Below are 21,775 nucleotides of genomic sequence, written 5' to 3'. Positions count from 1 at the left end.
CACAAATTTACGAAAGACAACATCAACATCAACAAGAAATCTGTTTTAATTGCGGTTAAGCCCAGAGCAAAGACAAGACCCAGACAAGAAGGCGCAAGTTCAAAGCATCTGCCGCCGGCTCAAATTTTGCCTCAGCTTTGATCTGGCCCGTTCGCCAGGCGAGGCGCGGCAGCAAAGCAGGCAAGGACCCCAAATAGAGTCTGAATAAAATTAGCATTAAATACAAGCCAAGGCAGCAGCAACAGCTAATAAGTAAGCATCGTGAACATGAAATGCTCAACTTATAGATACTCTGTAAACAGTTTAATAAAGTCATTACCAACTCAACATGATATTAACTATGATTGATTATAAAGCAAATCGGATAATATTAACTAGGTCTCATATATTTGCTTGACTAGCGACTAGTGTTCAAGTTTTTGTAACAAGAATTTATTATGCATGTGCCGGACTAGCAGATACCCTGCATACAATTTCAATATCATTAAAATTTTCTTTTATATTATAAATATTTTATTTCAAATAAGTTTAGACTTACATATATGCTTGATTATTAAATAACCTGTAAAAATGTCAAACTTCTGTATCAGAAAAGCTTTATTCTTTATACATATATATTCTAAATTCGTACATAAATAATATATGCTTCCATCCATTATTTATGTACACAGAGTTACTTCGGGCAGCGCGGTATCAGCATACCCGCTCCTTTACAACACAGAGTATTAGTTGACAAGAAATTATTTAAAATTCTTGGCCAAGTAAGCAGGAAGACCACAGTTGGGTTACACTTAAAAACGAAAAAACTAAAACGACTTTCCAGTTCCAGCCACAAGTTGTCGCCAGGGAAAAGTGTTGCCTACTTTTGAGCGCTGCAGAATTTAATTCACGCAAATGGAAACAAAAATGAGAGGAACAGAAGGAAACCCAACTAACACGTTTGTTACATTTACGCAACAATCCAGGCAGACACAGAGACATGAGCGGAAAGAGATGCGGCGAGAGGTGTGCGAGTGAGATGCCAAATAGTAGATGGTGATCCGCGACGCGTAGACACATTAAATCAAATTAAAAGTGTGCTAAGTGCTGAGAGTGCGAGGCGTGAAAACCCCAGGTAAATCCCATTTTAAATACTAATAGCAAAGAGAACACCATCACCCAACCACCCACTGCCCAAGCAACGCCTTTCGAATGCTCTGCGGTTAAGGGGCGTGGCATGGAGGCTGCGGCTAGCACCTTTGCGCGGCTCTGGCACACATTTTTCAGAGCTTAGCGTCGGCGCTCGTGTAATCTAAGTTTAAGTTGATTGTAGAACAGTCAGCAAGGCCCGATAAAAAATGTGAAAAAATCGAGAATAATACCCAAATGCACAACTATGAGATACCCTATAGATAAATTTGATAAGTTTAATGAAACTGATCTAAATATTACATACTATATCAAATATAATATATATAAATAAATATATATTCATGTTATGTTGCACCATATGAACGACTCAGAGGTACCCATTATTTTTTATGTTGAGTAAACTACCTTTATTAGAACAAAACTTAAAGTTGAACTCAGAATAAGCACAATAAAAATGGGATTGAACGACTTTGAGATACCCTAGGCACAATATATTAATCCCGCACTTATAGTAAGCTTATCGAACATTTTTCTAAACTCGACTAAACAGATTTATGTCCATTACTTTAATATTAGTTGATGTTAAAGCTTTTTGTTGCATACAATATATTATATTTTTAAAAGAAAACAAAAAAAAATAGATTCTCAACGGCTAGGAGATATTCTATACTCAATATATATATTTTATTGCAGGCTAAAACATGGACAGCTAAGGAAACTGTAAAATGTGTTGCAAGCATTAGTAATAATAATAATAAAATTTAAATATTATGAAAATACCCTGTAAATAGCTTTATTCACGCTGACTTTCTTTCGATTTAAAGATTCCATTTGATTTAGCCCATTATAATACCCTGTAAACAGCCAGATATATTATTTGCAATATAATCCACCAAATTGTAACAAAGTGAAAGCCACAAAATGGCATTTCATGACTAACCTCAAAGCTCTTACGGCTTGTACTAAATGCATATATATTTCTTTGGGGACTTACGCGGAAAAAATACCCTTTGTTTGGTTAAGTATCCGTGTTTGTGTGTGTGTATATTTGGCTGACTGTTCCGGCAGCTCTTTGTGTGAAAGCGAAGACAGTCTGACTCAGTGCTTCCTTTTTTTTTGCGGTTGGTGGCCTGTTTCCTCGACTTTATTTTATTTTCTCAATTGCTTTTAGCGTAATTGCTAAAATTCCCACAGGTAGCGCGCATCGAAACGCGTTTACTTTTCTCTTCTTTTTTTAGTATTTTTGTAGGCCTAACCACAGCAATATTTGCCTCTGCTGCCGCTTTCAATTAAGTTGCGCTGCATTTTGATTAGTTTTTAACATTTTGGCCTGCAGCAACGCCCGAACCCACACACACACAGCACATGCCTATGCACACTTGAACTCCATCAATCAATTAATCAATAAAAAAAATGCAATCAACTTCAATTGCAGGCAGTTAGCTAACATAAAGATAAACTCGAGAGCAAAAAATGTGCTAAAGGGTATGGCTAAGCCAGGACAAACAGCTTCAATTCATTAACTCAAACGTTTTTCCAAAGCTGAAAATTGTAAAGCCTGCAGAACCATAGCTGTTACACTGTAAGAAAGGTCATAGAGTGCTAGAGTATACATTTTATGTAGTATGAAATGAGATACACAAAACTGATTCGTTAAGCTTAAGCCAAATATTTCAAACGATAAAATATAAATAAGTTCGTTTATTAACATGGAATCCTATAAGGGCGAGAGACGCATTGCCATCAATGTCATTCTAAATAATCAGGAGTTTTTCCGTTTCTATTAAATCGATTAAATTCTATAATTTACTTCTTATATTTAGGTATATGTCGGGCGTTTTTAATCTTTTACCAGTATATTAGTATAGTAGTGGATTCAGGTGCCTCGATTTCTCATGTAAAAACTGGAAAAAAAAAAATATAAAATAAATGAAAAAATAAATGAAATAAAAAGAAAACAAATATATTATTGATAAATAAGTATTTAAGTAAAATTACTTAAAATTAAATGTAAATAATAAATAATAACCATAAATAATAAAAAAGGTAAATTGGCAATAAAAAATAAATAAGTGAATCAATTAAAAATAAAATGTAATTAAGTGCATTAAAATTTTTTGCTATAATTATAATTAATAAATATATAACTTAATTAATTACAAATAAATAAATAAATTAAGCATATTTATAAAAAAAAAACAAAAAATTAATTATTTTATTTATAACATTTTGTTGCAAGCTATTGTTAATAAAATAAAAAAAATATAATGTGATAAAAAAATATTCATTTTTTGTCTTTTTTTACCAATAGCATTAAATTTTCAATTTATAACATTAATTTTTTACTAACAGAAATGATTTTGCCTTTTAAATAACACTTACTCAATAAAATATATACTGCATGTAACTTCTTTTTCAGTGTAGAAATAGGTGAACAAATTAAGGCTGAAATGAAAAAATTAAATTGTATGTAATTAAAGGAATGCGAATGTATTTTCTTTAGCCAATTCGGTTTGTTCTAGGAACCATATTTAAATCAATTTTTTTTCTGTGAATTTCTCCATTTTCTGAGAATTTCTCAACTGTTATTTCTGGCAGTGTATTCCTAAATTGAAAAGCTGTACATATATCGAACTGAAAGGTAAAAGCTGACAGCCAAACGCTTTTCTATCGAGGCATAAAAATTGTTTTGCTCTGCTCTGCTTTGTGCGTACTTTACGATCTCCGCTACGAGTTAGGAGCTCTATAATACTCTCTCTCCTTCTGTCTATCTCTCTTTCTCTCTCTTGTGAAAGTGTCGACGCTTTTCTGTCCGTTTATTTTGATGTGTACGCGCGTGTTAAAATCACTTTTTAAAGCAGATTCTCTCTCTCTGACTCAGTCATTTTTTGGGCAAACTAGCAACGACATGGCCAGGCATTGAGGCGTGGGCCATTCAGCCAAGCAAACCAAGCGACCAACCAGTTGGACAGACAGACAGCTGAACGAACAGACGGACAGACGGACAGCTAGCACATTTATTTTATTTCAGTTTCGTACTGGCAGTGCATAAAACTGTTTTTAACATGCTGTTTGCTGTTGCTGTTGTTGTTGTTGGTGTTTTCTTTTATTTTTTTGTTTGTATAAATATATATACGTTGCGAGTCCTTTTTATGCCAAATGTAAGCTATCTGCGCAGGCTGGCACAGGCAAATAGCAAGCCAAAGAGACTAGGGCAGGTAGCTTGGACAAGGAGATTTAAAGCGTTTCGGTTTACCTGACACCAGCCATATATACACACATATATAAATATAAGGATGTATGTGTGCGTGTATTTATTTACGAACATGTGTTTAAATAAAATGTTCTTGCACCAAACGGAACGAACAGGACATCACCGCACTTTGCGAAATCACAGACAGCAGCTGGGCAGCAGAGTAAGAGCAAGGGTACAAATGGCTTGGTTTGGGGTTTGTTTCTGGGGGTAGTTAAGGCTAGCGACTCAACGCAGCTCACATTGATTTCAGCAGAGTCTGTAGAAAAATGCGCATAAAAACTGTTCCGGAAAAAAGCTTAAAATTATAAAGGAAGCTAAAAAAAGAGTAAACAAACAAACACAAGAGCCAACAGAAAGTATTTAAGATAGCAGGACGCCAGCTTAATACACTCCCTAAAAATATTCTGCATAATGAATATTCAAAATTCAAACAAACATTAAATGCAAATACAAATTAAAAAATTTTAATTATTTTTATCAATATTTAATTAAAGAAATTAAAATAATTAAGCAAAGAATAATTTTATTAAATATAAAACAATTATAAATTTATTACCAAATAAAGTAGATGTACACTAAATAAATAAATAATGAATTTATGAAAGACACAAACATAACAGAATATAGATAAATTATTAATGCAATAAAAGGAATAAATTAAAATTAAAATTAAAATAGAAGTAAATATAAGCATAAATATAATTTAAAATAGGTTTAATAAATTATATATAATAAATAATGTGAAAACATATTTTAAAATTTTTCGAAATTTTTTAGTATTTTGAATATTTATATTAATTTTTCTTTAATTTTAATCGTTTCTAATTATATAAAAATATCACACATTTCCCAACAGTTCTTCACCATATTTCATTCATTCAAATAAAAATGCACTAAAAATTTTATGAATTTTAAGATAATTTCATCAATATTCAAATATGCATATCCCTGACAACTTGCACCAAAATCCTAATGGACTTCACTTTATCAAAAAAAAAAAGAAGCTCGCTTCAAAGGCCGAAATTACTTGGTAAGTTACATAAAATGCTTTTTGCATTCAGCGCAAATGGCAGAGCTTTGCATTTTATTTACATGGCGGGCACAACGAATCTAAGCGACAAAAAAATGAAAATAAAAAGGAGGAAGCATTAAGGAATTGCATAGCAATTGAAAAGCGGCTACAAGCAAAGCTGTGAGAGGGGGGACGGGGGGCGTGGCATGTCATACATTTAATTAAAATCGAGTGCAGCTTTGATGTCAACCGCTGTCCACAATCTGAGCAGTGAATGCAGATAGATAGATATAAATTCGACAGAGCCGCTCGGCTACCGCGAATCCGACATTGATTTATGTCGCCGCCATAATGAAAGAGAGGCCGGCGACAGGCGGGGGTATAGGCGTGGCGTGGCGTATCAGGCAACTGCCAGGTAACAGCGTTGCTCAGAGTTAAGTTCGATTAAGCTAAGCGAATATAAATTACACAATATTACGGCTAAATGCCGGCCAAAAGTGTGCGCGCCACAAATTGCTGCAAGGGGGAGAAGCGCACACCCACACATACACACACGCACAGGCATATACACTCGTTCACACACACACAGTCACTAAGTTGTTTCGTGATTCTCAAGAGAGCCGCGCGCAAAAGTTGTGTAGCCGTAATCAATCATCAATTACGATTAAATCCATCAGGAATTATGCGTTAAATTGATTGAAAGTCAGTTCGCACATTTTAGCCCAAAACGCGTCCGCCTTGAATTATGGCACCAAATCAATTTCAAGCACAAAATCAATAAAACTGTTGCACGAACATGGCCGGGCTCTGGGACTGAGCCTGGGCCGGGCATTAGTCAAAGTCAGGCAATCGGTTGAACGCGGCGCCATGCTAATGCCAGCGACCTGTACTTAAACCCTCCAAAAGCGGCTCAATTCACAGCCCACACACATACCCACACACACACGCAGAGCTGGAGGTCCAAGAACCGTATCAAATGGATACTGAATCCGTTGCCTACCTCAACCATGCTTCCATTTGCACAAACGACTTTCGGACTTGAACTCAACTCGACTCGATATTTACGCCGCTTGCTAAGAAATACAAATATTTTCCACAGCCCCGAGGCAAATTGCAAAAAGAGAAAATGGAATGGAAGGAAAGTCAACTTTCAATAGACGAAGATTTGATGCGCTAACTCTAGATGGTATTATGAAATAATTTTTATATAATTATTGTAATTTGTAATAGCAAGAATCATCCTTACTTTTCAAGCAGCTAACCCTATCTAAACTCAACAAGCGAATTTAAAATTCAGAGCTTGTATCCAACTGACGCTTTTTATCTTTATATAAAACTCCCATTATAACATTTAATTTTCACTAACAAATCTCATTAAATAAAACTTTTCGAACAAAAACTAATTCTTTAACAATTTATTTCTCCAATGAAAAACATTTCAAATTAACTCCAAACATCTCTTAGGCGTCACTCTACATCAAATAGTGCAGCAACCTTTTTTTGAGTGTATGAAAACTACAAATAGCAATTTTTATCCAGCAGCTAACCTAGTCTACCCCCCAACCTACTCAGCCTTCGACTAGTTTTTCTACTACTTCGAGCCATCTCAGCTCGTCCTTGCACAGCTCGTCCAGAGCTTCAATTGACTGCAATAATTCTAAGAATAGTGTAAAGTGCAAGTGCGAAGGCTGCTGCTGCCGTCCGTTTCGACTGTCCGCCAGTGAGCACAGTGAAGCCTCCTGCCTGCTACCGCCACCATCTGCCCGTTTGCCCGTCTGCCCGTCTGTCTGTCAGGCTGGCAAGTAATTTATTTATCAAGTTTCAAGCTGCAGCTTGAAAACTTAATACCAGAACCAAATTGAATGCAATGCCGAGACAGGTCTTAAGATAGCAGCAGCAGTAGCAGCAACCAACAGCAGACTCCAGCACAAGGCACACGGATATATGCCCAAGGTAACTGCAATCAAGCCACGCCGATCGCCTTTGGTTTCAGACCCCACAGAGCTGTGATTAGGCGCAGGAATTTGAGATTTTCCAGTTAAATATATAAGCACAAGTATTTTTGAAAACATATAGATACAGAAATATGTTTATGTATATTATATGGCAGTAGATACATTCACATTTATTATTTTATTTCTATTTTTACTTCGTTTGTTGTTTGAGCAAAACTTTTTAACTCATCTGAGCTTCTTTCCATTTCTAACTTTGCTTATATATATATATATCTGTATACATATATATATATATAAGATTACAGTGTCTTATAGAACGTAAATAATTTATAAGTCTTTTGTTTTTGTCTGAAGTGTAGAAGAAACTTGAGCAAGGTGAACCAGGTGCGACAGCTGATCAGATACAATGAAAAGTATTTTTAGTTGCAAATTCATGATTTTTTTATAAGATTTCTGTTTAGCGACCCATCCGCTAATAGCCAACGTTGTTTAAATATTTTAAAAATTTATAAATTTCTTTCAAATATAATTTAGTTTAATTTAATTTGCTAACGTTTTGCTTGAAGGTTCTGAGCAAACCAAATTTAGTTCGCGCTTGACAGAGACTTGCGAATTCTATTTATTGCCCCTTTGGGCTGACAGAGCTGAGCACTTCTCATAACTCATTCTTCTCAATATGCCTGCTGTGTTTATCAATCAAATGAGCTGCTTTAACTATAATCGTTCGAGAAGCTGGCTATAAAACTCATTTTAAAGTTGAATATCTATCAAAGTACATAAGCTCTGATGAAAGAGAGCTTTTGTATTTTAACACCAAAGCAAGTCACATGCATATATATTTATATATATAATATATATATAATATATTATAAATATATGCTGCTATGATTGCATATCAAGCGACGCTTTAACCGCAAAATGCAATTTCGCAGCGATTATGCAAAAGAGAGAGAAAAAGAGAGAGAAAAAGAGAGAGAGAGAGAGAGAGAGAGAGCGAGGTAGCTGCTGTTGCAATATCTTGCCAACACACAAGTAGCTGCTCACGCGTGAAGCTGACAAGGCTTTGGCAGCAACAAGGACAAAGGACACTCACTCACACACACACACGAGCTTACAAATATGTAAAATATTGTAAAAGGCGACAGCTCTTCATGCAGAAACTGAACAACTCTGTCGATGCTGCCTCCTTTTTTATGGCTGATGTAAATATTTTTTTGTTGAACTGCGGCAATTAATTGCCTGGCGACAACAGCGAGAGCGTACACTCAATGCCAGCCATTCATTCTGCTATTCATTCATTCATTGAATCATTGATTCATTTCCAGCTCTAGCGGGCACTCTTCTGTTTATGAATGCCAAATGTGAGTGTTCTAAGCGAAAACAACAAATTGAATATAAATAAGTGATGCGCACTAGCTGAAGTAATTGCAGCAGCAGCGGCGGCGGCAGCGGCAGCAATAAGAGCAGCATCAGGAATAACAACAATAAAGTGTGACAATAACAGTCACACTCTATATGCAGATCTTTGCCTGTGTGTGTGTGTGTGTGCAACCACAAATTGATTGATTTGCACTTTTTTTGCTGCTGCTGCTCGCTTGCTTTTGAGTCTGCGGCAACAGCAATTTCAAGGTTGTTGCTGCTGCTGCAGCAAAGTACAAAACAACAACAAAAAGCATTGCCTACTTTTGAGGGCACAAGCTCAATTAAAATTTTACGCCCATTTGCATTTACACACACACACACACATATATATATATATGTATATATTTATATATATATGCATATGTGTGTGCACTTAGAGGCCGACTAGCACTTAACAAGCAGTTGTTGTTGCCCGGCGGCTACCAGGCTCGAGTTGAGCTTTGCCTGCTGCTTTTGTTGAACAACTTTAAGCGATTAAGTGCCTTGGCCTGGGGCCGTATGTGAGCATATGTGTGTGTATGTGTGGGTATTGCGGTGTCCGTTGCATGTGCGGCAAAGCAGATTTAATGAAACGGAACCTATTGCATAATTGAGTTAATGCTGCCAAAGAAAACCTTAGCTAAAGCTTAAATGCTGCTAGCTTTAGTTTCGCAAAAGATTTTAATTAAAATATGTAACTTCGACATACTCGTAGCTCCCCTTCATAATAGTTTTTCTTTACTCTCCAGTCGTTTGTACTTTAAAAACTGACAAACACAAATTATATTTCATTATAAATAGCTGTGAAGTCCACATATTTGCTGAACCTGACAGAGAATCTCACATTTCTCTTTGTTGAATTCCTCTACCAAATCAGAGAAATTCGTGAGAATTCAATGAAGGAGAAAAACTTTTCTCCAGTCATTTTCCACTCAAGTAACTTCACCTTAGTCATCCTCAGTTGCGAAAGTTCGAAATTTATGATATAGAAAAACAAAAGAATTTTCATTATATATACTTATCGATAAGGTGAAAAGAGTATATTGGTTTGCTACCCAGTGTCTTATGGGTGTACGGTATGTATATCATATATTGTATATCTTATATCGTATATCGTATATCATATATTGTATATCGTATATCGTATATCGTCTATTATTTATTGTTTATTGTATATTGTATATCGTTTATAGTGTAACGTTTATCGCACATCGTATATCATATATCGTATATCGTATATCGTGTGTCGTATACCGTATATCATATATCGTATATCGTATATTGTATATCATTTATCGTATATCGTATATCGTATATTCTATATCCTATATCGTATATCGTATATCGTATATCGTATATCGTATATCGTATATTGTACATCGTATATCGTATAACGTATAACGTATATCGTATATCGTATATCGTATATCGTATATCGTATATCGTATATCGTATATCGTATATCGTATAACGTATAACGTATAACGTATAACGTATATCGTATATCGTATATCGTATATCGTATATCGTATATCGTATATCGTATATCGTATATCGTATATCGTATATCGTATATCGTATATCGTATATCGTATATCGTATATCGTATATCGTATATCGTATATAGTAGATCGTCTCTTGTCTATTGTATATCGTATATCGTAAATTGTATGTCGTATACCTAACCTCGTATCCCGTGTTCTCTAAATCGTATGTGATACACCACAATCCACTAATTTGTTGGTAAATATTTCATGCTTTAAGCTGAAATATTTGACTGCAGAGTTTTAGTTTATCCAATTTGAAATATCTATGTGGCAGATTATAATAGCTAGATGTAGAGATTGTTTTTGAGTAACAGTGTCATATATAGATATATTTTTAATATCTAGCAAAAAACACTCTTAAATGCCGCATGCTTAAAACAGTGTCAGCAACTGTTATTGCATTTTTTATTTATTTCTCTTTTCCAGCTGCTTTGTTGTGCTTGATGGGTGTGTGTGTGTTTATGTGTGTGTGTATTTGTGCTATGCTCGCCCGCATGTGCAATTTATTTTTTATTAGCGCTTTTGTTGCCGCTTTTCCACGCAAAAAGCAAACAAAATCAGCATGCAAAATATGTTGCATATTTTACAGAGTGCCAAAAACAATTGTAACAGCAGCAGCGGCAACAATGGCAATAACTAAAAGGCGCAAAATGAAATATGCAACAAAAACAGCGTAAAACATGAAAATAAATTGAAAAAAAATTTTGTTCGCCCTTACGAAAACAATATATTTAAAAAGAAAAGAGAATATTGCAAAATATACTCGGTTAACAAATTGCAACAGATATTAGAAGCGAAGTCTAATGCAACAGCTACGGAGACAGAGAGAGACATAGACTGTGCGAAAATGAAGCGGCTAGAGCGAGAAAGAGATAGGGAGAGAGACGCATAGAGAGAGGGGCGTGCGAAGCAGTCAGACAGACAGAGACAGCCAGACAATGGCCGCGTATTTCTGACAACGAATTAAACAAAATTCACACACACACGCACACTCACACATGCACACAAATACATATGTTTATATATATGTATATACATATGTCAGCCACTGTGCTTACTGCAAAAGCAATGAAGTGCAACTAAACCCAACAAAAGATAGAAAATCAAGCTGAAGCAAAACAAGTTTAAGGCTACGCTGCTCTGGTAGATATCCTGTAAGTCGAAGGAGTATGGAGTTGAATATGATTTTCTTTAAAATTTCACTGAAGTTTTCTAAAAAAGGAAAAATGTAATAATATATTTTAACTATAGCTAAAGCTATAGAACAAATTGAAAATTTAAATCTCTTACAGTTCTTGAGTTATTTCAAATAAAAGTCATGATAATTTAGCTATAAAATAGTTAAATTTCAAAATATATTTTGCTGCAACTACAAGTTGATTGAGCTACATAGAGAACTGGCTGCAGCACTAATCTGAATTAGTAAAATGATTAATGGATTCACTACTTCCCACTGTACAGATAGTTTTTACTTTATTCAAATTATTAAGCTATCCTGCACGATTGCCAATACTTCAATTAGTTTGCTTCTCAACAAGTTAACAGATTCTTAAACTAAAACTTTGGCAAGATATTTCGCACAAAGTTTAAAGTTTCGTTGTTAATTAAATGCAAAATGTTACAGACTTAAACTGTAAACTTTAATTACAAACGAGCTGTAAGCAATAGACACATTCAGGCAGCGAAAAATTCCTGAGTTACTGCGCTTTGCAGGGTATGCGGCAAGGACACTCGCAATGTGCATCGATTTTGTACAGTGCCGAAACGAAGATGTTGTTGATGATGTGCTCTAGCCAAAGAAACTGTAAATGTGTCGATGTGTGTGTGTGTGTAAGTGAATGTGTTTATATTGCAGCAGAACGTAGTGGAGCGTATTGCCGTACTGCAAAGAGGTTGGGCGCCCCACTGCAGGAGCTTTCATATTTCCGGCTGCCTCCTGAGCTAGGACAATTTTTAAAAATTCAATTTTGTTCAACATCGAAGCGGTTGAATGTGAGTATATATATACACACATATATGTCTATGTGTGTGTGAGTTGTCTAATATGGAAGATGCAACTACGAAAATTGCCTTTTTGCAACGCTTGTCGTGCGGCCCGTTTGCTTGTAAAGGGTTCAAGAGACACGACATAAAACAAAAATAAAGCCAAGAAAATATTTACTATATATACAAATATATATAGTATATATATACTCTTTCCAGCTATTCAATATATACTCTATCTGTACCAATTGAATTGCATGATGGAGCCTAAGTGCAGAGTCTTTAAGGCCAAGAAAATTGCGCGAAGACAATTTCTGACTTTAGCTCGGCAATATTTAAGGCATAACTCACGCACACATCCTGCCACGCCCCTTGCTGCACGCCCACACAAAAGTGAATGAAGGGACGAATAAAGATGCGCAGCTGTCTTGATTTCTAATCCTTAATATCAAATCTATACAATCAATTTGTGAGTCACGGAACAGGGGCGTAGTCGAAGCGTGGGCAGCTGGGCCAGGGCAGAGGCACGTGACAACGCATTATTATTGCCTATGCTGACAATGGAGGCACTGTGCACACTACAGGATATCGCACCTCTATATATGGCATTCAATTTTCTGCATAGATAAGTCTGACACATGGCAAACTGCAGCGGCAAATAAAATGAAAGTCACCTTTTGGGCCACTCTCATACATCATTGTAAGCGAGTGTGTGTGCGTGTGTGTGCGCCGTCATATCAAATGAAATGCATAGTCATCCAAACAGGATGAGTCCCAACAAACAGCATACAGAATCCAGTTAACAACAACCCGAAAGCCAAATGTTACACTTGGAGAAAATAATGTTAACTTCGAAAATATTTAAATCGACTTCAATTGCTGTTTTCAGTGCGAAAGTTTGGCTTTGCTAAATATATTTTTCCTTTAAAATAAGTATTAAGATTCAAAAATATTTTAATACAAAATTTAAAAAAAAATTATTCTTACAAGTACTGAAAATACACTTTATTAAATAAAATATATCAATCCGTTTTTAGCTGTAAAAATTAAAAAAAATTCTTGTTTTTTTTTTTGGGAAATTTTAAAAATTTTCTTTAGAAAAGATTTTGTCTTAAAATATTTTAAATAACTAAAATTTTAAAATATATTCGAAACATCTATTTAAAGTTTAATCTGTAGAAACTTAAATTATAAACAACAGAATTGGTTTCATATTCCTACAAATTTTATCTTTGACCAAACCCAGTCTTCATTCTAATTTAATTGCAATATTCTATGCTTATTTCTCACAGTGTTGTTGGGTCTAAGCTGAGCCGGCGGGCAGCTAAACAAATAACGCAGTATTTTTGACATCAACGCCATGTCCAGACTGTAATCTGCGTAGACACACACACACACCCATCGCGAAAGAGAGAGAGAGAGGTACGCATATGCTAAGAGAGCTCGTCCAGCTGGCGACTGATGTATGGGCCAGGTCAAACAGTTGGGGCCTTGGCTAGAAAAATGAGCATACAAAACACCTGGCCATATGTCAGCGCAGGGACGCAAATAACATAAATTGCAGCCGGTCAAATGATGAGAACGGCGACAGGCGCCACCTCTGCTCCATGCCATGCAAATACAGGGTATCGCCGAAATCGAACACAAAAATCTAAGAAAGTATTTGCTGCGCTTTTGCTTCCAGCAATTTGAATATGAAGACACGCAACGACATTCGGGCCAGATTTAACGATTCGGCGAGTGAACGTTAAAAAGGATTTACGCCATGTCTGAAGCAGGGAAGCGGCAGATAATGTCAATATTAGTCGCCTGCATAATGTACAATAAATGGCAAAATAATACAAAAGGAAAGCCGAGCGAACGCGCGCACGCAGTTAAAGACCTGAAAAAGGAATCTAAAGGCAGCCAAAGGACAATGGCAAAAGAAATCAATAGCATTCAAGCCAAAAGGCGAGCAGCACAATGAAAAGCATATCCTTACACACACACACACACACACACATAGACACATATACACAATGAAGCTGCTCCTTATAAAGTGTAAAGCGAAATATTTCGACATTAAGCCGGATGTCAAATAAAATATAAATTTGTCAGTTATGGCTTCTACACAGCCTCAGCTGTGTTTGCTTGTGTGCGTGGGCGCATCTGTGTGTGTGTGTGTGCTTGATTGTGTTATATACGTGATTGTGTGTGTTCAAAAACAACCTGCGACTCAATGCCATGCCAGCAAGCAGTCCTAGTCAGCTGATCTGCAGCAATAACTTCACTTTAAATAGCATCAAACATTTCATAAAGATAATTTCGGACTGAGATATGATTGAAGACTTGAAAGAAAATGATTGATGCTAAATATTTTATCAACACATATTTTATTTATAATTAGTTCTAGCTTTCAATATCTAAAAAATAAAATAAATCTGGCTTGATTGACTGATTGACAGAGCTATAGAATGATAGAATAGTGGAATGATTGACTTTTATATAGCGTATATGAGAAATGTAGCGTAAGACTCTGAAGCTTGCCTTAAGAAAACCAATTTTACGATTGACTGATTGATTGATTGACAGATTGACGAACTGACTGGCCTGAAGTGCCTGATTTGCAAACTCATTCATATAAAACTGAAAGTTAGCTTGTCTCTGGCTTAAGCTTAGCTGACAGCAACAATGATTGAATGACTGAATGATAGATAAGCTGCCTGATTGACTGACTGAAGCGTGCTTTTAAAATTGCTTTTAATTTTAACATAAGGCATTCTTAAGACTTACGTTTGAGTTATAATTTAAACTTGATTTTGGCTTATAAGCAAAAGGCAACATTACATAAGTCAGTGAATGAGTTTTTGATTGATTGGCTGACTGATTGAACGGCTTTAAAGCTGACTCACTGTCTTACAGATTGATTGACTGACTCTCTCTGTAACTTTTGCACTTTACACTAATTCCAAATTTTGCTTATGATTAAAGAGGCTTTAATATGGAAATTGGTATTGAGAATTTAGGTTTGCCTTGATATATTCAAGCAGACGCCACAAAATAATGGAATGTCATATGTTTCCTCTGCTCGCGCTGTCTCTGCTCAGAGTTGCTACTAAATCAATATACCCTCATCAAAAGCTTATGACAAAGCGCATTTTTTGGACACATATTAATCAGTTTCATTGTGTTTTATGAAAATTAAAATGGAAGCGCAGCCAAGGAAGGCATTGCCAACGGCATTGACGGCCATTACATTTAAAAATGTAACAAAATGTGCGCACATCATAAATTTCGGTAAAAGCGCAATAAATAAAATGAAATAATAACATTTTTATTGCACTCCACATCAAATGTGAGGTGTACGCGTCGAGCTTTCAATACTTTCCTTCGAATGGCAGAAGTTTCCATTTGGGCTCCTTTAATGGATGCCATCATAAATTATAAGATTGCTATTTGGGTTTTGGCCCCTTTCCTTACATATATATATTTTCTTTTTTTATTGTTTCACCCACGATTGAGCAGGACGGAGGGCAGGAGCGAATGCTTGGGCCAAACGAGCCTAAACGCAATTATTATTACTTTTAAAGCATTTCTCTTTCGGCGCCTTTTATATGCGCACTTATTTCCCGGCCACACGATTTTGCTATTAACAAGCCCGGCAATCCAGCAAGAGCGAGTGCCTTCGCTAAGCTTTGCATTTCTCTCTGCCCGCTCTTGCTTTTTTATTCTGTTATGATTTTTATGAATATTACATAGAGACGACACCCGGCTGGCAGGTGGCAGTGGCACGTGCTGGTGGCAGCCTTAACCGCAGCTGAAGTCGCGCACAAGTCGTCAAACACCTGTGTGCGCGGCGCCAGGCGCTGCTGGCTCAGCATGTTTTGGCTGGACTCGGGCGGAAATTGTTAAAACTGTAATTGCTAAACGAATTTTAATGAGCTCATTAATTTGATAAAGGGATTTACAGCGTGTTCGCGGTCCTCTGACCAAATGTTCGCGCTGTCTGTTGGCCACGACTGAGGCGTAGCGGTCGCATTAATTAAAATTTGCTTTCAAATAATTTTCAAGCATTTCGCTGGTGCCAGCTGCTCGGCTGGTTAATCAAATTGTTCGAAGCTTTTCGCAGTTGCCCCACAAACAGCAACAGCAATAACAACGTGGAAAGCGGATTGCAAAGCACAACAAGCCGTGGAGCATAAAAAACTGGGCGTGCGTACAAAAAATATGCGCAAAATTAAATAAACGAAGCGAAAGAGATATGCAACAGGATGCAGGATGCTGACTGAGCTGGCCACACGCGCAGCCTGCCAGCCACGCAGTCAGTCAGTCGCATGCAGTTACAGATACGGTCACACTGATATGCCAGCATATAAACAATGAACATAACAAAAAACACACAGTAAACACACTCGTCTGTAAACGGAGCATGATACCACAAGTTTTTCCCTTTCCAATTTTGCTTTTTTTTTTTGTGTTTTGCCATTGAGCTCTGACAGACACGTTTACATTTCGAGTGGCCTCTCGAACTCGACACGAACTTCGTTTTTTTTTTAGCCCAGTTCATCACGTGTTGGACAGTTGGCAAGAAGTAAAATGAAAAAAGTATAAACAATGGGAATAAATCGCTTTTGCAGCAAGACAATCAAATGTCAGCTAGCATTTCGGCAATTCAGCTTGTTGTTCGAGCCGCTTCCCAAGCCCTTTGCAACTGTAAACGCGTTGATAAGCGCACAAAAAGCTAATTGGATTCCATTGAGCCGCAGGCTGAGTTTTGTTCTGCTATATATCTAACGATATATATATATATATAAATATATATATACATGGAGCAGGCACTCATGTGGCAGAGATTGTAGCGCCAAGGGGCTAAGGCAATCAGCACATCGTTTTATACAATTTTCAAAGAAATAAATATAGAATGTGCTTAAAATAAAATAAGAAAAGCTGCTACGTAGCTCACAGAGCTATAAATACATTGAGTAATAATTATTCTTAAATGAGCAATTAAAGCAAGACTTAAAGACTTACGAAAACTTCAAAGACATTTGAAAATATATTATAACTGAGCCGTGCCGACGAGGGGCTACCTGGAATGCTTCTTGGAGCTGCTATTCCCATCACTCTATGCTTCTTACCTGAGCAAGTTAAAGTAGTCTAAGCGAGAGTGCCTCACTAGTGGATACCAGGAGCACTGCTAAGAGCTGCTATTCCTATCACTCTATGGTTGTATCTGGAAACCAAGTTAGTGTGTTCTAGTCGGGAGTGCCTGACTAGTAGATACTCGGAACACTGCTGAGAGCTGCTATTCCTATCACTCTATGCTTTCTTTATGAATACATATCAGACATGTTGCCTAATGGCATCTAGATATGTATATTTGGCAAAGCACAATTAAATGGAGAAATAATATAATCAAAGATATCTTTAACTTATATCAATGCATAAAAACTTCTCACATATTCATATTCATTTAACTTATTTTTTTTCTTCATACAAATTTCTTTGCTCATCTTTTGCAATTTTTTGAGAATTTTTGTTAAATACTTAAAGTGTTTCTTTGCAGCCCTGCCTTAATTTTCCATTGGACGCAACAGAACAGAACAATACAATGCGAGCCATATTCGAGTGGGTTATCGGGCCACAAGACGAGCACAATTCGCACTCGACGGTGTCGTAAAACCATTTAAATTCATACAGCTGCAGATAGAAGATACTTTTATCTGTGTGTCGAAGGGGGCGATGTGGGGCCAGCATACCCAATAAACGGCGACAATAGTGTGCAAATTGTCTGCGCTGTTTAAGCAAATATTGTGAGGAAAATAAAATGCAAAATAATCTCAAAAAAAAAGAAGCAGGTGGAAAATAAATGGAAATGAGACAACAATTGTGGAAAAGTAAAACTTTTGCACAGGTGCGACAACAGCAAAAAAAGGTAATAAGAAAAACAAAAACAAAACATTTAAATAGCAAAAACAATAAAGATAATATTTAGAGTGGACGCAGTTGTTGTCTTTCGGTTAATGAATGAACTCGCGCAATACAAAAACAAAAGCGAAAGAAAATACGGTGGCAATTGCATCAACAACATTACAATATTACAAATAAATTGCATTCGCATGAATTTCCCACTATCTACAGTCATTTTCCATAATTTTAATGAGCAACAACTGTACCTGCTACACGAGGCAAATGATGAAAAAGGATTTTCGGTGCAAATTACGCTGCCAAATGTTGCCCAGGCGCCAAGTCAAACGATAAAATATTCAACAAGCAGCAGCTACAACAACAACAACAACAACAATGAAAAACATTAGTAACATTTGTTTGAATTAAAATGAAAACGTTGACAATCTTTGTGACTTTGAAACCCGAAAAGGCAGCAGCTTGCTGTCGTATCTACACTCAGCGAAAATACTTGGAAGCAGCCTTAACCTAATAATGGAATTTCAGCTAAGCTCTTTTTCTTAGAATGAACAAATAACCTCGAAGTTTGAGGCAGAGTGAAAAGAACAAAGAATACATCCCTTTTATTAAGCAGAAAATTGCCTGAGCTTCACAAGAAATACTTATTTCAACTAGAAAATAAAATATCTTGTTGAAAATTTTAAACAGAAATTTATATATTAAAAAATATAAAGTTTTTGGGGATCATTTTGACTTTGGCTTTTAAATTTGTATATAAAATATATATTTTATTTATTTATTTTAGTTTCATTCATTTTATTATATTATATATTTCATAATTTATTTTATATATGTATTTAAGATTTACATATGCTAGTAAATACGTCTATATATTATTATGTATCTATGATAGTTATATATACAAATTATCTATATGCAAGAAATTTCCTGGAAAAATTTTACATTTTTTTAATATAGCATTTAATTAAATATTTGATAAATTCATTTTTACTCTGCCTAAAAGCATTTAATAATTAATTATATAAGCTTTATATTATTTTATTTATTATTATTTATTCTGGAAAATTTAGTACAATATATATATTTTAATATTGTGATTATAAAACGTTTTAAGTATGTAGGAAAATTTCTCTTTAAGCTTGAAATGCATATTTCAAACATCTTTTTTGGCTCTAACTAACAAGTGCGTTAGTTCATTAAAAATAAATGTTTAAAACACTTAAATAACAAAATCTTGCATTTACAACCATTTTAATCTATCAACAATCTCTTTAAAATTAAAAACAAAATTTACAAATTAAAATTTTGTTAAATATTTAAATATAAAAAGTTTCATAATTTGAGCGTCAGCATATATGCGAATCATATTCTTAATTGACATAGCTTAACTTTTCTTGAAGTGTATTTAACCATCTGTAGGTGTGTGTGTGTGTGTGCGTGTGCTTGTTTAAATAGAAGTAACATTCGTCTTGCCAGCAGCAGCGGCAACACAACTGGGAGCTCGTGTAACCCCGCAGCGAGCGAGTCCTGTGAACCGTTTGCTTTGCAGCAACAAAAACATGACAGCAGATTTGCTTGGCAGCTCATTCATTTTGTGCTAGCTGACAGTCAGGATGCTGCTGTTGCTGCCGCCACTGTCACCCTCGCCCTGGCCACGCCCTGGCATTTCATTTGTATTCGAAACATTGTGTCCTGCTGAACATTCTTAATTAGGTTAAATCTACTGTGTCGCACACAAAAAAGGATGCATAACCCAACTTCTTGTAGGTACGCTGTGTGTGTGGGTGGGTGTGTGTGTTTATGGGACGTTCGCCCATTTGGCATAATTTAGTTGCGACTCATATTTGCAATTTAAATCCCGGAAATGAAACAATTACAAAACTTTATCGGCTGCAATCAGGCGCAGAGCATCCTGGCGCCCGCATATCCTTGTTGACTGCACGACAAGACTTCAGCCCAACAAAGGACACTTTACAACACATGTGCGACCAATGGGCTCTGACTAGGTTACGAGCCTGCAACAAGTTTCAGGCACAAGCCGCACACAGAATTAAAAGTGTGGGCCAGTGGCAGCGCTGCTTCCATTAGAGTGGAGCACATGAGAGCGAGCATAAGCGAGTGGGCCACATTGACAAAGTGGCAACGCTTAAAAGATGGTCTTTCAGCAAGAAGAAGAGATGGACGTTAGGTAACGAGGGAAAACAGAATTTAAAAGTAAGATAATCTTGAGAGAATGAAAAATATTCTAGAGCATATAATGCAGAAAGTGAATGTGCCTATATGTGGAGTTCAGGTCTTTGCCTAGGTGGCGATGCTACTGGAAATGTGGTGTGGGAAGGTAAAAGGCTTGTAGAGATAGATAAAGAGAGATACAAGTTAGGAACTAGATTGCACTGAGAAATTTTGAGAGACATAGAGAGCTGCTTGCCGAGGTGGTAACCTCTGTGGAAATGTGAAAAAGGAAAGAAAAGCAGATTGATTGGTAAAGAGAAACAAAAAGTGAAAATTTGATGCATTGAGACACAGAGTTCGTCTAACAATTCGCTTATAAACTGCACAATGAACAAAGGGGCGTAGTTATGTGCCTAGGTGGCAACGCTTAAGAGAATGTTTTAAAGGAAACAACAAAATATAGGTAAATGACATCTCAAGCAGCACTAAATACGATACAATATTATAAAAAGAGAATATAAAAAATAAAAAATTAAGATTTTTGACTATGTGGCAACGCTGAAAGTGTAAGCATAGCTAAATTCAGCCAAATTCGTTAAAGAAATTTAAACTATTTTTAAAAGCAATTTCATATCATAAACCACATACGATATTTATCGCATACATCACGTGGCCATCCCTAACTGGGAGACATTAAATATTTTGTTATGTCTCGAAACCTGTTTTATAAATGAACTTAAATTTAATTAAGCGACCCACTCATATTTCATGTTGGGCCACAAAACAAACTTCAGACTGTCCACGCACACGTCTCAAACTCAGCGGCAACATCATCATCATCATCATCATTGTCATCAGCCTTGTTGCCATTATCATTATCTTCAACACGCGCCATTCTGCGCCACATCACGAACAACATTAACGTCACGACTGACGCCGCCTCATTTTCCAGCAACGGCAGCAACAACATTTTGTAAACTAAACTTTTTACGCATACACAGGGAGACACAAGGATACTCAGGATATACAGGATGATAGACCATAGACCAGGCACGAAAACTTCTTCTTCGGCTTGACGAACCAAGCCACAATAAGTGGCACTTGTGGCATAAACAAGCAGCGACTCACGCGATGCTGTTGCCGAAAAAATAAACAACAACAAAAGTCTGTAGTCCACAACCCCAATTCAGCACCCTCTAAAAAACGCTGCTACCCCTCTTATTAGCTTCAGAGCTCATTTTGCCTGTCGTCGCATCAGTCCTTTATAATGCACTCCTCTTCGATAAGCAAATGGGGCATATACGACGTGACACCTGACACAGGATGCTTGAGGCATTTGTAATATGGAAATTAAAAAAGTTTAGTTAGTGATCAAGGTTCGAATGCCACTTTGATGTCAGGGCAAGTGAGA

At 36.2% G+C, this 21,775-nt stretch overlaps 1 protein-coding gene across 2 annotated transcripts in view; it reads right to left on the bottom strand.

The window, feature by feature from the left end:
• LOC111593236 (lachesin) overlaps positions 1 to 21,775 on the bottom strand; it is a 149,909-nt gene that overhangs the window by 111,875 nt on the left and 16,259 nt on the right. For both annotated transcript variants that reach the window (XM_030223802.1, XM_030223801.1), the window contains exon 2: positions 3,514 to 3,576. The gene's annotated coding sequence lies outside the window, so the exon portion shown is untranslated. The remainder of the gene's footprint in view (positions 1 to 3,513; positions 3,577 to 21,775) is intronic.

This window comes from Drosophila hydei, unplaced genomic scaffold (genome assembly GCF_003285905.1).
Source record: "Drosophila hydei strain 15085-1641.00,03,60 unplaced genomic scaffold, DhydRS2 tig00000290-arrow-arrow-pilon, whole genome shotgun sequence".
Lineage (NCBI taxonomy): Eukaryota > Metazoa > Arthropoda > Insecta > Diptera > Drosophilidae > Drosophila > Drosophila hydei.
Note: the sequence above shows the minus strand (reverse complement) of the source record. Positions and strands in the feature narration are given on the sequence as shown.